Genomic DNA, 17,904 nt, shown 5'->3' with positions numbered 1-17,904 from the left:
GTACATTTTCAATACAGTGATCTAGCGTAAGTACTTTTATGTAAATTTCTGAAATATGAGTGAGCTTACACAATCTTAGTGCATGGAGATTAGGATATCTGATGTTACTCCGCTAATCGCAGGCTTCCTTGTACCATGGACCCCACCACTTGCTTACAGTCCAGGAGGAAGACGAGAATTAACAGATTTCAATTTCCAGATTATACTGATAGGAAAGTGTCATAATTTGTGTGTCCATATCATTAAAAAAAGGGCAAAATATATTTTACAAAATGATTGTGTACTACAATTATCGCAGATTTATGTGCAATTAGATATGTTGTTGAAGAAAAAGAAACTTTTGATAACTGATGTATTTTTTTCTTCATGTAAATCATATTTTGTTACTTTTGTAAACTATATGAATTAGATCACTAAGCTCTAAATTTCAGTTCCTGCGATGTTCAGGTTATTACTTGAAACACTACCTTACCTAAAACAAACAATAAACTAAACCATTGTACAAAACATGTCTCATATTTTTAATATTTTGAATAACAATCACACAGAAAAATGTTTCCCCAAACCTTAAAATGTAAACCTAAAAGATGACATCACAGATATTTTACTGGCACAGTTTTTTCAGAGATGGGCAGAAAAACATGTTAATTTGCCCTTCTCCATTTTAATTTTTTTTTAAACTCATATACCCTCACAGAGGGTTAACGCACTTCTGGATCTGAATAAACCAGTTTTCCTATGACCTAGTTCTGGCTACATTTCATAGTTGTCATTATCATGGGGGCCGTGTTAGGTCATTCAATTATAGCATAAATCATCAAACACCTGGCACAGAAGTCTATTCACTCTCATGTACACGCCATACTATCTAATAAAGTTTGTGTTGTGCAATATCAAAAATGAAATACTTTTTGGTTGCTTATTTGCCATGACAGACCAAGTTTTATTGTCGCTCTTTATTGGAACTTCGCATAACACATTTGAGTCTTGCAAATTTTTGAAAAACATGTCACAATGTTAATCCTAGATTTATTTTTGTTGTTTTAAAGTAGGTCTCTTTTCTAAAGAGATGTTGTATTCATTTTGTGCTCTCCTTTTCTTTTTACTCTCTTGAAATTTTGAAAGAACCTGTCACAATGTTAATCCTAGATTTATTTTTTGTTGTTATTCAAGTACATTGAAGGTCTCTTTTCGTAAGGAATGTTGTATTCATGTTGTGCCCTCCTTTTCTTTTTCACTTTCTTCGGACCTCTACACTTTGGATATATAAACACACACACCTTGCATTCGCCACTGCCAACCTGTGCATCGGATACCTACCATCTGGTTGCCACGCCCCTCTGCCACGCCTCTCTACCTCGCCCATTCTTGATACCGGTACTGTACTCCCTCATCTGCTTGAATGACCACCCACGTACCCAACCCGTACGACATGGCCTGGCACCCTCAACCTCCTCTGGAATATGAGGACCCTCTTCACCCTCCCGTCTTCTACCCTACTTATGGACCCATGGACTATCAGGTATGAGCTTTATTTAGTCAAGTTAATTTTTTTTTAAATTAAAAAATCAGTTTATCCCTGTGCGTCTACCGTATGAGCCATCATTTTGTGTAAGATATTTTCGCCGATCAAGAGGACAAATTTTGAGTTTTTAGATTAGTGTAGAGCCACAACCACTGCCAGTTATATACTTTTCAATAATAATCATTCTATATATATATATGGATCATGAACTCATTACTGAGCATCACAGTCATCATAATAAGGAAAAAAATTCAGGAAAAAATAAATGAAAATATTCTATTGAAGTGCCCTTTTACGATCAGTGTGGTCTCAAACCGCACCAAATGACCTGTGACGGCTCGTGCTGTAATGTATTGATGCCGTGTGCGACTTGCGATGGGGCTTACGTTAGTGATTTCGATAATTATGCTGCATTACTTGCTGAAAAATATTTTGCCTGTTAAATTCATGATCAATTAGAGATTCTTGAAATTCTCAGAAATAAAACCTCAGTTTATGGAACAATTTTCTTTATGTTTGTAACTATTTCCCTTTTATATATACAGAAGTACAAGAATCGTTTAGTGACCTAGGGATTCTTGTATTTTTTACAGTGTTATTTGGTCTTTGCCACAAAATTCATTTCATCAGTAGCCTGACTCATCAACAAGGGATTTGAGATATCTAGATTTTATCAAGATAGTGTGATGATATCACTTTCAGGAATCATTTACTGTTGATTTTCATCCAAAATTGTGCAATGTATTGTAGCCTGTAATCTATATGAAGATGACAAAATATGAAGCTTAAGAATAAAGGGAATTCATTGAGCTTTGTCTGATGCCATGATTTGTGATTTACACAAGAGTTCTATAGGCCTACTGAACAACTATGATTTATATTATGAAAAAACTAGAGATTTGGAAGCGCTATAAAACGCAAAGTTGAAATGGAAACATTTCCTATTTAAACATTCAAAAAGAGAAGCAATGGAGAGAAAAACAGATAGATAGAGAGAGAAAGAGAGAGAAAGAGAGAGAGAGAGAGAGAGAGAGAGAGAGAGGGGGGGGGGGGGGGTTAAGAATGAAAGCATACATAAGTAAATGAAAATTATATTTGAAAGGATGAAAGAAAAATGCAATTTGACATTTGTGAAGAAACTGACCGTAGAAAGGCACCAACATCAGAAAGTTAATGAAAGAAGGTAAAGAAGAAGTAGAGAAACGAGAGGAAGTTTGGACTTCAGTGAACAAATAGTTGAAATCAACACAGAAGTTCTTGTGAGCCCCAACACTCTTACTGTATAGCCTTTGAGCAAGAGAGGGAGCCATTGCTTTAAGTCATGGAAATCTTCAAGTTCTATCATGGAATCTCTAGATGCTCTTCATATACAGCAGCTTGAGCCAGAGCTTTTATCATAGCATAGGAAGGCAATAGGTCTGTACATCCAACTACTAAAGGAGAATGTCTCCCTCTATTGATGAAATTTGTCTTATTGTTGTGGCGCCAGGAATATTACCAGGTTAGAGGGCTTAGCCTGGCATTTGATCTGTCCTATTCATTTCAATATGCTCTGCAAACTAATTCTTTATACCTCTTCATGGAATGTTTAATGCCAAACATTTCTTCCCTATCCCTTTTAGTAGGTCAATAAAATCATTAATCCAATTGAATCAAATCTTCAATACATATTTTATTTGCAATATTTTTAGATCTTATAAGGTAATTTTAAGAGTCTGGTGCAGATTTTTCATGAAGGTTCACCAAAAAGAAATGCATTTTCCATCTTCAGAAACATTTATTTCCATTAAAAATGCTTTTGACTGGATCTGCACATAAGTTTCCATTCCACATGCATGGATATAAGTGAATGCTTGGTTTTGAGAGACAATATCAAATGTTTTATTGTGAAACAACATACCGTACAAGACCATAATATGATTGATGCAGCCAAGTTTTTGTTTTGACATGGAAAATATCAAACAAAGGGATGTTTCTTACGTATTGCCCAAGTTCTATATTGCAACTTCAACTAGTAATGCAAAAAACAATAAAGACTATTGTTTAAAACCCTAATCAAATATTTAAATTTTGAATATACTAAAAATATGCATATTTTTTATGTGTTTTTTTATCCTTCAAGAATTTAGTAGGAACGCAGGTAGTTTAGACTTCCATATTTGTTGTTGGGGAACATTCTCACTCTAAATTTCTATTGGATATATTTCTATGAATGTCAGTGTTTAGTAGGTTTTCCTCTTTAAATTATCTGGCCCCACCAAACGCCTTTCGCTAACTTAAAATTCAGGCAAAATTTCTTCTGACGATAGAAGCGTCAGACTTATTTATTGCCTGAACGAGGTGGCCGAAACAGCGCAACTATGTCTCACAACCTCATCAAGTGTCTGAAGAATGGCATTTTTATGCCAGGAAGATGCTTCTTGCTACCCCTCCTGGACCCCACTGGGCTCCCAAGCCTGAATGAAGATTAATCTGCTTCCAATCACAAGGCATTTAGATCTATTCCACATCATGCTACACTGACGACGACTAAAGAGAAAAGAAGTAAGGAGCTCTTCACACTCGTAAGAGACATGAAGTCACGAGGGCAACGTCTGCCACTAGAGAGTGAGAAGGCCCGGTGCTATCTCACACTATGTTTGATTAAATGTTCTCATGCATTGGAGTGGCCAGTATTATAGCCAGTATTATAGCCAGTGGCCAGTATGACTTGAAACAGCTATAGATAATATATCTATATATCATGCATGGCCCTTATTTAAAATATGCTTGATGCACTTATAGTGATATGTTGTAGGCAAAGACATGCAGGGGGGGGGGGTATTGGTAGGGCTGCAGCCCTCCCCCCTGCATTTTAGTTACCGTACCAATATTCAGGCAACTGCATGCCATCTAACATTTAGACTCAGATGATCTATTCACCATTTATATTAAACGTTATAAAGAGTTAAGCTTTGTAATATCTTGTGCTTGATGAAAACAAAAGGGAAATTTATATTCAGACAGGATATATGCCTCCCCCCCCCCCAACAACAAAATTGGGCTTGTCTGCTTATACCTAAAGTAATAGTCTACCTGTTCACACGAGGGACATTTTAAAAGTAGGTCTATACAACTCTATAGATTCTGAGAAATGCTTTCATGTGTGAAAGAAAAGAAGAAAATGGGAACATCAATCTAGTTTAATGCAGTCTTAGGTGAGTTTTATGGTAAAAACAAGTCTTGTTTATATGGAACATTTACAGCTTGGCAGGAGACTGGAAAGGGTGAGCTACGTGTATGTGATAGGAGAGTGCAGATAATGAAAATCAATGGTTTCTTTCTTGTACTTGTCAAAAGATAAGATGTTGCCTTTATTCTTTCTTTATCATTCACACATTGATACTCACCAACATCCATTTTTTCTGCAAAAATCACCCCTTTAAAATGTTTATGTTGATGAAACGTATGCCGCTTACAATATTGACACTCTAAATGAAGTACTTAAATCTCCTCCTTGATATTCTATTGACGACTTCAAAGGTCTTATCATTCTTCCAAACTCCTCCTCTCTCAGTTGCTCCTCTAAAGTTTTAATGGTGATGTAATTGTCACGCAAAAACGACAATTAGTCTTACTGGTTTTAGGTCTCGGCTCAAAGAGGCTTTATTCATGGTGTAACTGAAATACAAACACCAAAGGAAAAACTCACCCTCATCAGGGTAACATCATTCTTAATTCTCATGTGACAATTAGCCCCCCATTTTAAGAACAATTTACTAAAGTAAATTTTCTACACAAATCATAGAATTATTAGCAATCACAAATCTCATGGAAATTTTTAAAGCAAACTGTTTCAATGTTTACTGAACATCTCATTCCAAATGTACTTACTATAGCATGTTTACAATAAATATTCTACACAAAACCTAGAATTATTGGCAAATAAGTATCTCATGAAAATTTGAAAATCAAACTTTTCCAATGTTTACTGCACATAAATCATTAAATTGTCATTAAAACTTTCCAATAAGTATCATCAGTTTCTTTCTGTGATCCAATGTATCAGTCCAAGTTGTGAGTAAACGCGTATGCTTAAACATAGTCTCTGTGATAACAAGGAGTATTGTTCGTAACGGGACATCATCTCGGTCATTGTTTGCCGTCTGAGTCCAACCTTTGTGATCCCTGAAGACTTTTAAAGATGACCACCAACAGAAGTCCAAAGCTAATTATGGCAAAACTCACATCTAAATCTGTTATAATGTCCACAATGATATAGCTCCAACACTAAAGTTCATAACGAGTATCATACATACACATCGTTCAAATATACATTGGCATGGTTTAAAATGCAGTGAGTAACATTCCTGCATTTGCATAAACTAAAATACATGTAATACTGCTGTAATATTTTCTTCTTAATATCAACCTTCAGTTTGATGGGTACACATTTGTAGCTTGCAAAATCAATATAAAACAAATGCTGCCATTCAAACAGACAAGATTTTATGGTACTAAATCGTTTATGTTACATTTCTTTCCAAGCTCCCTATACATGAACTATGCTCGAAAAATTACGAGAAAATAAACAAATGATGTCTACAAAGCTCTTGCTATCTCGTGCTGACATCGTAGATATCACATAATCTTATTAAATGCAATGTGTATCCAACAAAATTGACATTAATAAACTGTGTTAACCCATGATACATAATACACATATTCAATCATTTACAATGGTACGCAGACCAAAATAAAAACATGTGTAATGCATTTTACACATTCCTCATACCATTTGCTGCAACACTATCCTGACCCTTTACATCCTAAACCTGTACTCATCTCATGATTCTTAGTCAGATGCCTGAACAATTGGCACTTTGCGGCTGATGTCTTCTATGGTACATCAGAAAAGGCCTCATGATACTCACGCAATGACTGAGATATCCCTTTCCTACGTCTCTCTTCCAAGGACTCATTCACCCTGACATGCTCTATGAATTCCTTCTCATGTATGGATGGCATCACTGTCACTTCAGTGCCATCAACACCACTAATCTGAACCTCAACAACTTCCGCTGAATCCTCACAAACTTCGCTACTCTCTCTACACATATCAACACAGCCATCCACTGGCAAGTTAACCTCCTCCCTACCTACTTTGTTCCCCAATGAATTCAAAAATGAATCTTCCTTCTGTTTACGAACAAAACCTGCAGGCTCTATGCAGGAAACAGGACTTCCAATTTTCAAACCCTTGAGCGGTTTGACCTTGACCTCCTTCTGAGATCGAGTTTCAACTGCCATCACCCGTGGACTACCCTCTTTCACACCAGAGATATTTGCAACCTGCTCAACTTGCTCAACTCCATCCACAACCTGCACTTCACTAGTGTCCTTGACATCACCAATGGTATTCTCACCATCACTATTCACCTGGTCTGCATCGTCACTTACTACTTTACCTCCTTTAGGTACCCAGGTCAAATCTGGATCGCGGGGTTCACGTGCACCAGTTATATCCCCAATAACAACATCAAATAGTGAATGAGGCATACACAAAGCCTCTATCTCACCCACATAGTATGGAGAATCAACTGTGAGCTTCGCAACTGAGAACTCCCTTACTGTACCATCAATGAGCAACACTAACTGCTTGTACCCTGTCAGCTGATCTTCATCGACTAGTTCTGATTTTACTACACAAGTAGTGCACCCACAATCTCTCAAAACTGACACTGCTTTGTTCCCTTTTTCCAGCCTACCTGAAACTACGGGCATATGCTTTGTCATAGCCCCTACCAGATCATAAGCCATGCCTAACTTATTCACAATGCTTTGTCTTGCCTGCTCTAATGAATTCAATCCATTTGCTTCTACTGGTAGTAAACAGATGCTAGCAAGTCCGAGATGCAATGTATTAGCATTTGGTGTACTATCCACATACTTCAATGAACCGATACTACATCCTGTATCATCAACACCATTCGCGACTAACTGAGAACTGTCACTACCCTCTACTCCCTGGGTGGGGAAATCTGTCCCATCCAAAGTCATCATTCCTTGTGCTGAATGTATCTGTTTGCGCAATGGACATTCGTTCTTAAAGTGCCCCTGGCTACCACACATATAACAACCTCTAGCAGAAGGCTTGCCTGAATCATGTGCTCTTGCACCCTTACTACTTGGTGTACGGGAGTTAAAACCCTTAGTGTTAACGTTACCCTTGGGGACACTTGACAGAGCGGGACTAACACTATCCTGTGCACTTGTAGCCGTCGGTTTGAATCCACCTGGATTGCGGGGTGTACCGAATGTATGTAATCCATGGGCCCCTACATAAACCATAGCCCTTTCAACAACCTTATCAATGCTACTATCTTGTCCCTCTCTAACAAACACTTCAACTTCCCTTGGGCAACAATACACAAACTGTTCTCTTAGAATTAAATCAAATAGGGAGTCATAATTCTCTTCAATATTTGATAACTCAATCCAATTCTGCAAGTAACCCTTCAGCCGTACACTGAATTGCCTAGGCTGTTCATGCTTTTCTGGCTTTGCTGTACGAAACTTTCTCCTATAACCATCTGCGGTCAAATGATAGAACTCCATCAACTCTCGCTTTACTGCCTCGTAATCTTTGCGATTTTCCCTTGACATTCTATTCACTACCTCCAAAGCCTGCCCTGTCAATTTAGAAATAAGGTGTAAGGCTCTTACACTGTCAGGTACCTTTTGACTAGCCATGACTAATTCGAATTTGGTAATGTATGCATCAAATTTATCACATGTGTCATCAAATTTACCAATTTTCAACCTCAAACCACCCGTATCAACACCGGCATTCTTTCTCTCCCAATGTGATACTATACTATACTATACTATACTATACTATACTATACTATACTATACTATACTATACTATACTATACTATACTATACTATAATTGAAGTACGGTACTTAAAACTCCTCCTTGATATTCTATTGACGTCTTCAAATATCTTGTCATTCTGCCAAACTCCTTCTCTCTCAGTTGCTCCTCTAAAGTTTTAATGGAGATGTTATTTATGCCCCTCCCAATATGATACTATAATTGAAGTACTTAAAACCCTCCTTGCTATTCTACTAATGCCTTCCAACATACAGTCATTCTCGCAAACTCTTCTCTCAATTGATCCTCCAAAGTTATAATGGGGATGAAATGTATGCCCCTCCCAGTGTAATTCTATAATTAAAGTACTAAAAACCCCTCCTTGATATTCTACTGATGCCTTCCAACATCCATTTGATTTTCCCAAAGCTCCTCTTTTCTCAGTTGCCCCTCTTAAGTTTGAATGATGATGGAACATATCGCCCCCCCCCCCCTCTCCCACACACACACACAAGTGATACTTTAATGTACTTCAGTCCCTCCTTGAGGTTCTCTTGATGCCTTCCAACATCCAGTCATTCTCCAAGAATTCCTCTCTTCCTTGCCACTCCAATCTATCTATAGGAACTCATTTCTAAGTTGCCCATATGAAGTGTTATTTTTTTTTTATAATGACCACTTACTTGGCATAGCCCCCCCCCCCCCCCCCCCCCACAAAAAAAACCCTCTTCATCAAGCAGCTGCAAATGTGACCTTCCAGGACCATGTCCAGATGCCTTCCTTGGTCCAGATATCATAACCTCTTGCGTGTCTTCCACCCTCCTCAAACAATTAAGATGGAATTAACAAACGTGCCGTCTTCAATCTATGTCCAGAACCGAGTGGCCTTAGCATCAAGTGCAAATACCAGAATGGATTCACTTATAATGACCAAGACATTTCTTCGGCCAAAGAGGTGAAGCAAATTTGTAATCCACCAGACTTGATTAAGGTTGGGCTGTTACGATATGAAGAATTTACCTTGATATCTATATGAAATTAGCACTGATTTGAGATACTCATCTGATGAGATGCCTCCAAAATATTCTGCTTGATTTAAGCTGATATAAGACTTTGACCTTAATGACAGCAGGTTATGAAATAATTGGGCCAAAAGCAGTTGGTGCCATGGAGGATAGAAAAGGCATCGTCACTTGCCATTTTGAAGCTCCTCCTCGGCGGCACCATTATGATAGGCCTGTCCTCATCAGCTCAAGTTTGCCAAATAGCCCACTATTTCAACTAGCCCAATCTCAAAATAGCCGGCTAATTTGCATCTTCATCAGCCCACAGTTGCAGTTAGCGGGCTTTTTGGTTGAGAAAATATCCCGAGAAATCTTGGTCTTGTTTAAAAATATCCCGCTATTTGGGAAATAGCGGGCTAATTTGTGCCCGTCTGAGCTAGTTTGTGATGAGCATATGGGTCTGGTGAAGACGCAATTTCAAGCTTCGGGAAAATATCCAGAGCCTGAATATGGCAGGTTATTTGGCAAACTCGAGCTGATGAAGACAGGCCTAAAGATTGCTCATTGGTTTAAATGAGTCGCGACAGCTGCACGTGCCTGGCTGGTCAGGAGACCAACAAAATACAGATTTAATTGCAGAAAAACAATACGCCATGTCCCCTCATGCCCTGCGGGGAAGGAGTAACTGGAGCGGTTACTGTGAGTTTTGCGTGACGGACTATGTGATATGATAGCTGGCTTTTAACGTGGGGGATAACAGGTTAAAGGGTAATAGGATCCATGGCAATTTTGTTTCATTATGAATGAAGGAGCAATGAATGAATGTAGACTTTTACAAAGTAAACTGTGAATCTATTTTGGCATTTGAATCAAAGAGTTCTGTTTTTATAACCAGTCTGTTACTCCTTGTTGATTTTTGATGAGGTCTGAGTTGGGCTCATTTGATTTTCATGTACAAAACATGTCTAATTTTATTACTAGAAAAAATTTGCAAATGATAATTTAGAAATAGAGAAAGAAGAAATGAGGAAGGAGAAAAACTACGGGCAAAGAAATGAAACAGGAGTGGAGATTTTTTTAGCTCTGGAAAACTCTATTTAAGAGCTGTGAAGCAAAAAAAAACTGTTCTTGTATTCTCAAAGAGCTTCCTTAACTACAAATATATCATCAGACACCGTTGAGGTAGAAAAAGAAGAACAAAATGGAATATATAGCTTTGTTCACACAGGATGGTATAAACCATCTAAAAACATAACAAAACACAGGAACAAAAACAAAAAACATAAACGCCATTGCAGACATTAAAAGGACATAAAAAGTGCAGTGTGCTTCACGTTCATGTATCTTATGATACATAGGTTAATGAATGTGCATAAAAGTCTTTTGTTGTGCACACCTATATATATATATATATTACAATTCTTTAAACATGACACTCCATTCTCCTACCTACTTGTATAAATTCATCATGTAGCCCCCCCCCCCCCCCCCCCGCTGCTTTTATTCAAGAAAGACAAGAAATCATGCTTACGACTGTTGTCCTCTGCTTTCATTTCCATATTTTTAAGTTTTCAATAATATCTATGTAACATTGTAACATTTTATGTATTTGAATATTATTTTTTTCTAAAATGAATGCAGAAACATCTGCCAAAAGAAAAATTAAAAAAAATCTCTGACAGCATCCCTTTAACAATCTAGTGGATGATATTCTTATGGCGTTGGTATGTTCTGCAGCATGACCTGACCTGTCACCATGCCTGGCCCGGGGCGTTGGAGCTCAAAACATAGCTTACATTCTCCGCATCACTCCCAATTTTAGGCTTCCAACAGGGCCACAGGGCAGGTGATGTGTCTGATACATGGGCCTCAGAGTTACAAAACTCGGATGGATTAAAACAAAGACGTGTCTATCAAGAAAGTGATCTGTTTGTATTCTGCATCTATAGTTTGGGAAGTTGCGAATGGGTCGCAAACAGTGATGGGAGTATGAGCAATCTAACTTTGGACAATTTTGCCCAAATTTGGAAAATTTGGGAAGATATCTAGATGAATTTAAGAGATTTAAGAGTGGAGAAAATTCAAAATGTTGTCTTGTAAATAGGAAGGCATTCACTGGTCAGAAAGCTATATTTTAAAACCCCCAAAGTGTTTTAGAATGACAGCATTTTCAAAAATGGTAGATAAAATACTTTAGACATGTAGGTTTAGCCCTTCTCATGACCAGCAGAGTTTGGCCCAGAACCAGCTCTGCCCAACACAAATCAATGAGAACTTGGTAGTAACTATGACTGATGTCAAGGTATCCCAAGTAGTTACTTTTGTTCCCTGTTTGTTTTGCTGATCTAACCAAGTACTACAACTAACTTGGGTTATAAGCTTCCCAAGTTTTTTCTTAAATCTTCATGAGTTCTCCAGATCGAGCTCTGGATCCAAGTCGGCACTCAGATCTGTTAAGTATGAAGTGGGCTTTAAGATTAGATAGCACATTGCACATACGCCAGACAAAGGAATATATCATGCAATCTTTTCATGCCTTTCCTGTAATGCTCTATTCTCCTTGGCGCCGGCATGATTTCAAATAAATTACCATGAGACACGTAGTTATCCTAAGACACCATCAAAGACGACGGGTCGAGGGTGATGGGTACCCCAGAGATGTTTGATAGGATTAATTATAGGCGCGTGGCTCGAGCTACAGGGGGGTGATCTGACCCCAGATATACCCCTCGAAGGGCTCTGGAATGTACCTCACCAAGATTGAGTAGGTCTACACCCTATCCACATATCAATGCTACCTAAGATATGATATCAGGGGCAAGGATGAAGAGAGAGAGAGGGAGAGAGGGAGAGAGAGAGAGAGAGAGAGAGAGAGAGAGAGAGAGAGAGAGAGTGGAAGAAAGAAAGAAAGAGAGAGAGAGATAGGCAGAAGAAATTAAAGACAGAAACACTGAGAGAGAAAAGTTAAAACAGCGAGAAAGAGAAAATGTCAGACAAGGAAAAAGTAAACAGGAGAAATAGAGAAAGAAACCAGAAAACCAGGAGACCCCCCCCCCCCAAAAAAAAAAAAAAAAAAAAAAAAATGAGGAAAAAATAAATAAATAGAAAGACAAACATATTTCTTAAAACAAAAAATTGATTATCAGCTACAGTCCCTTACTGCTTACAATTACAACCCTTCACTTATCTCGTCCTCTACAGACACATCAACTTTTTTTTCCTTCTTTCTCTCACCTCTCTATTCCCCCAAATATCTATTCACCTTACATTGACAAATTCAACAAATAATCAAGAAGCTTATATAGGACGTATATGATTATATGATTTATTGTATCAATAACACCTTCCATGTTCTTAAAAATGATACAAGTTAACTCCCTTCTTGCTCTCAGCACTTGATTTATTTACTTCATGAATTTCATCTATGCTTCAAAATGATTGCATGGAATGAACCAAATTGAAAAGACGTGCCCGTATGCACGTTTGGCTAGCTCCGTCCCACATATATCATTACCTGAGAAGAGTCAAAAGGGCATATATCACTTTACAGAGCATTAGCACCCTTCTGGCTCTCAGTAGATGATATATAAAAGAGCAGTACATGCAGATGCACGTGTGGCCCTTAGTCATTCCAGCTGCCACCAATCTAGCTAAATAAAATCTGACGTATGCCTTAATGCTTCCGTAACTATCACCCTGACCCACTCTCCAAAGCTTTTCTTTCTGATCCCGATCATGAGCGTATAACCTTCCCCTAGCCCACTATTCCAACTATGCTCCTCTTCAGGGAATATGCTCCGTGGCATGTTCACCAAGCTGTTGCCAAAAGCGAATCCCAAACTATTTGAAAAATGAGGCGCAACAATGTTCGAAGCAATTTCAGTCGTTGAGCCCATAATTATTGGATGGTCCACCCACCCATACTTTTACCTGATGCACACACACGTACGCCTACAGAGAGTTTTCTTGTTATTTATCCCCCGCAATAAATAATATAGGTTGTTAACCACAGTGAATGTCTGGATTTCTGTTACACTTTTCCAACTGTGTTTAATTGAATTATGTCTGTTCTGCAGTGAATAAAATGGTACCAGTATTTAGACTTCTCCAGCTGAAAAGAGTGCATGCTATCTAATGGAGATGTGAATATACACCAGTCAGTAAACAGGAGAGATAAAGGAGATAAGAAGGAAATGAAAAGAGAGTGGTTCAGAGAGGTTAGGTGTGTTAATTATAGAATGAGTGGGGAGAGGGAGAGAGACAGAGAGAGACAGAGACAGAGAGAGAAGTGGGGGGGGGGGGGGAGGGGGAGACTTTCAAAAAGGGAGAAAAGGAAAGATAGAAAGACAGATGTAATGGAAGTGAATTAGAGAAACAAGATGTAACAGATCTAGCTGCGTTTGGTATGATTTTTAAGGTAAGAATAAATATATTTCCATGTTTACATGTCCTGAATGATGTTTGAAAGGTGCTTTTGAAGAAATAGAAGAAAAAGGAGGGAGAGAAAGAGAGAGAGAGAGAAAAAGTTGAGGGGGGGGGTGAGAAAGAAAGTATGCAGGAATGCATGAGGAGAGAAAGTGTTATTGTGTGATATTATAGGTAGTAATGTAAATCCATTACAGTTATAATGTTTGAAATACATTTTACCTCACTATTTGTGAATACTTAATGTGAACATTCATGATCCATCTAACATACCATCCAGAGGTCTGACGAGACAAGAAATGACTGTAAACAAAGCTATGCATTACATCCAAATCTCCACTCATCGACCATAAATGCATAAACATGAAATCAAGAAGCAAAATCTTATCTTCCAACTGTCCCGTATCATTTCAGCGTCGACCTGGTAAACAAAAGCTGCTCTTGATGAACGTTTAATGAGCATAGTGACATGGTTAATCTATGCGCCTGGTTAATGTTAGTGCGTCATAACTATCAGGTGACGAGCCATACCATTGGGCCCTTCCTTATTGGCAGTTGTGCGAGCAGGGGGCCATATGACTGCTCTACATTGTTTGACCCGTAATCAGAGACAATGCAACAGGAAGAGCGAGAAAGGCATTCACTCTGTGCCAGAGTACACAAGTGTATGCCCGTAAGTGTATGCCCATCTCGCTCTCAACAAGCAAGTGATATAATTAGATCCCCCCCCCCCTCCCCCATCAGCCCATCCACTGTCCATCCATTAAGCTTGTCTGTTGATATTTATAGAGCTCTCAACTCTCTTTATAGAAGTCTCTGAGCGTCAACAGTTGCACTTCTACGTACGTACAGCAACAGGCATGTAAACAAAAGTGATGTATATGAACATTTGTTTTCTTTGACAAACCATAGGATTATTGGGATTTCTTAAATTGTGTACTGCTTGATATGATAATTTTCTTCTTTCCTTCTGGTTGTGTCGATCTTGAATATAATTTATTATAACAAAGTTTTTTTAAATTTAATATCTGTCAATTTGAGTTATGGTCCCTTATCTCTCTTACTTGCTAACTCCCATCTTCACTTTCTTCGTACCATCCTCCCTCAGTCATCCCTATCATTTTATTTTCTTTCTCCTCACTCTTCTTAATTCCATCTTTCAATCTGTCTTCCTCCCTCTCCCTGTTCCTCCCTACGTCCCTCCCCCTCTCTCTTTCTTCTATGTCATTCTGTTTAGTTCTCTCCTTCATCTTGCATGTTAACCCACCCAGTCCTTGCAACCCGCCCCCTTTTATTTTCATCTTTAGAACTCGTCTCTCATTGTCTCCCCCTGTCTGGTCCTTGTCATGTTACAGGGAAAATGATAGGATGCATGCAGCCAACGAGGCATGTTAAACAGACTAGAAATTCATACCTTGGCTAATTGTAGCAGCTGCCACGAGGTGCTGAAAGGCGTTATCTGTGATAGGGGTAGGGAGGGAGATTGATAGGGGAGATGGAGGGGAGGGGGGGGGGGGGGAGGTAAGAATGGAGAGGGGTAGATAGAGTAAGGAAGTGGGGTAGGTTAGGAGAGAAGAAGGTGGGAAAGGAGAGGGTAATGGAAGGGGTAATGAGAGGGATGGATAATTCCGTAAATTAGTGACCCATGATTGTTAAGTGATTCTAGGTATGAGGATGCAATATTATGCCTGGAAATCACTTTACAATCTCACTCCACTATTTAAGTTTTTACTCAGAGCCACAAATATGTGTAGGTTCCTTATGTTACAGGGACACCAAAAATGTCACAAAGTATGTTCCTGAGGAATGAGGAAGGGAGGATAGGAGATTAAAGAGAGGGAGTGAGGGTAGGAGGGGTATTAAGAAATGGATTGAGGGTCAGAGGGAGGGAGAGGGACAGGAAGGGCGTGGTGGAGGGAAGGGTTATTGGATGATGCTGATGAGATATCAAGGAATGCTGGATAAGAGATTACACACATTCTATCTGTCTCCTATTGCAATTATCACTCATTCGTTGTTAGTTATAACACAGGAATCTGTACCCAAGTTCAAAGGTCATTTGAGACTTTCAATGCATTTTCACTTTGAGTGCTGTGCATTCGCATGAGAAACATGGATGATGTGCCTAGCTATATTTTTAATATTCTTCAAAATAGCAATTACCTTTGCTTAATTTCCAAGTAAGATGTAACAAGAAGATTTATTTCATTAAATCAAAGATTGTCGTTCATATTTCTTAGTTTTGAATTGAATTTACTCATAATAGATGGCATGGAGATGAAATACATGTGTAACTTTGCAGAATTGCCGTGTTCCATAGCTTAAATAAGTATGCTCCATTTCAATGCATCTTTCGGGGGGGGGGGGGGGAGGGTGCTGCTGCTTTGAATTGTGATTGAAATAAATTAAAAATGTGGGGACTTTTTAAATTCCAAGAGTCATTGCCCAGGGAACTCCCATCAAATCGATTCCACATTATCATCACCCATGCACATCACGACAGGGCACTGTATCGGTGCTAGTTGGAATTTTGACTGGCAACATTGAAGTGTATCCACAACACCAAGGATTTATTATTGGAATGCTAAACCTCCCCCGATCCTGCCCTATCCCCTCCCCCTCTTCTCCTATAGATGGCATGTGCCATGCGAGTCTGACAGGCTTACAAACACACAGCAGGGCTCGGGACTCGCGTCTGTTTTGATTTCGCCCTATGTGAAGATGAGATAAATCATTTAGAATGACTGCCTAACATGTACATATCATCTGATGAGCGCCAGATGGGCGTCGACTCTGTCATGTAACAGAGGTGACGCCCTTTTGGCACTAATAGTATAATATAATGGCATCCTCCGAAGACGCCATAGCGTGAGCCGGGGCTGTAGGTAACAGAAGTTTGTTTTCATGCCAGGTATCTAAACAAGCGTATTTTGCTGGAGAATGATAGCTGTAAAACAGTTGGTATTGTCTTACTATGAGATAACTGCCATGGTTCTTTATAGATTAAAAATGATTTTTATGCCTCCGTTACGAAGTAGCCGGAGGCATTATGTTTTCGGGTTGTCCGTCCGTCCGTCCGTCCGTACGGTACGTCCGTCCGTCCGTACGTCCCGTTCTCGTGATCGCGTTATCTGAAGAACCGATTGATGGATTCCTGCCAAACTTTGGTCATGTATGTATCTTGCAGAGCCGATGAACTGATTAGATTTTGGGTTCATGAGGTCAAAGGTCAAAGGTCACAGGGCTCATTATGTATGCAAAAACAGCTCGTGATCGCGTTATCTGAAGAACCGATTGATGGATTCCTGCCAAACTTTGGTCATGTATGTATCTTGCAAAGCCGATGAACTGATTAGATTTTGGGGTCACAAGGTCAAAGGTCACAGGTCACAGGGCTCATTATGTATGCAAAAACAGCTCGTGATCGCATTATCTCAAGAACCAATTGATGGATTCCTGCCAAACTTAGGTCATGTATGTTACTTGCAAAGCCAATAAAATGATTAGATTTTGGGGTCACAAGGTCAAAGGTCACAGGTCACAGGGCTCATTATGTATGCAAAAACAGCTTGTGATCGCGTTATCTCAAGAACCGATTGATGGATTCCTGCCAAACTTAGGTCATGTATGTTACTTGCAGACCCGATGAACTGATTAGATTTTGGGGTCATGAGGTCAAGGTCAAAGGTCATGCGGCTCATTATGTATGCAAAAATAGCTTGTGATCGCATTCTCATTAGAACAGATTGATGGATTCCTGCCAAATTTTGATCATGTATGTATCATGCAGAGCCAGTGAACTGAGTAGATTTTAGGGTCATGAGGTCAAAGATCAAAGGGTCATATATGTATATGAGAAATTGCTTGTAATCACGATATTCTGAGAACCTGTTAATGGATTACAATTGAACTTGAATTTGAAAAATTTCTTCTGTTTTGGTTTGTAAAATTGCTCTATGACGGAGGCATCATTTTCGACTGCGCGCAGTCGAAGTTCCATCTAGTTTTTTTTTCGTTTATGGCAGGGGAGGGCATATTGCCCCCCCCCCCCCTCTCCCCGCCCCTTTCCCCCAATTTTTTTTTACCAAAATGA

Source organism: Strongylocentrotus purpuratus, unplaced genomic scaffold, assembly GCF_000002235.5.
Source record: "Strongylocentrotus purpuratus isolate Spur 01 unplaced genomic scaffold, Spur_5.0 spur5_scaffold_14, whole genome shotgun sequence".
In the NCBI taxonomy this organism is placed as follows: Eukaryota; Metazoa; Echinodermata; class Echinoidea; order Camarodonta; family Strongylocentrotidae; genus Strongylocentrotus; species Strongylocentrotus purpuratus.
The sequence above is the reverse complement of the archived record's forward strand: the minus strand, read 5'-3'. Positions refer to the sequence as shown.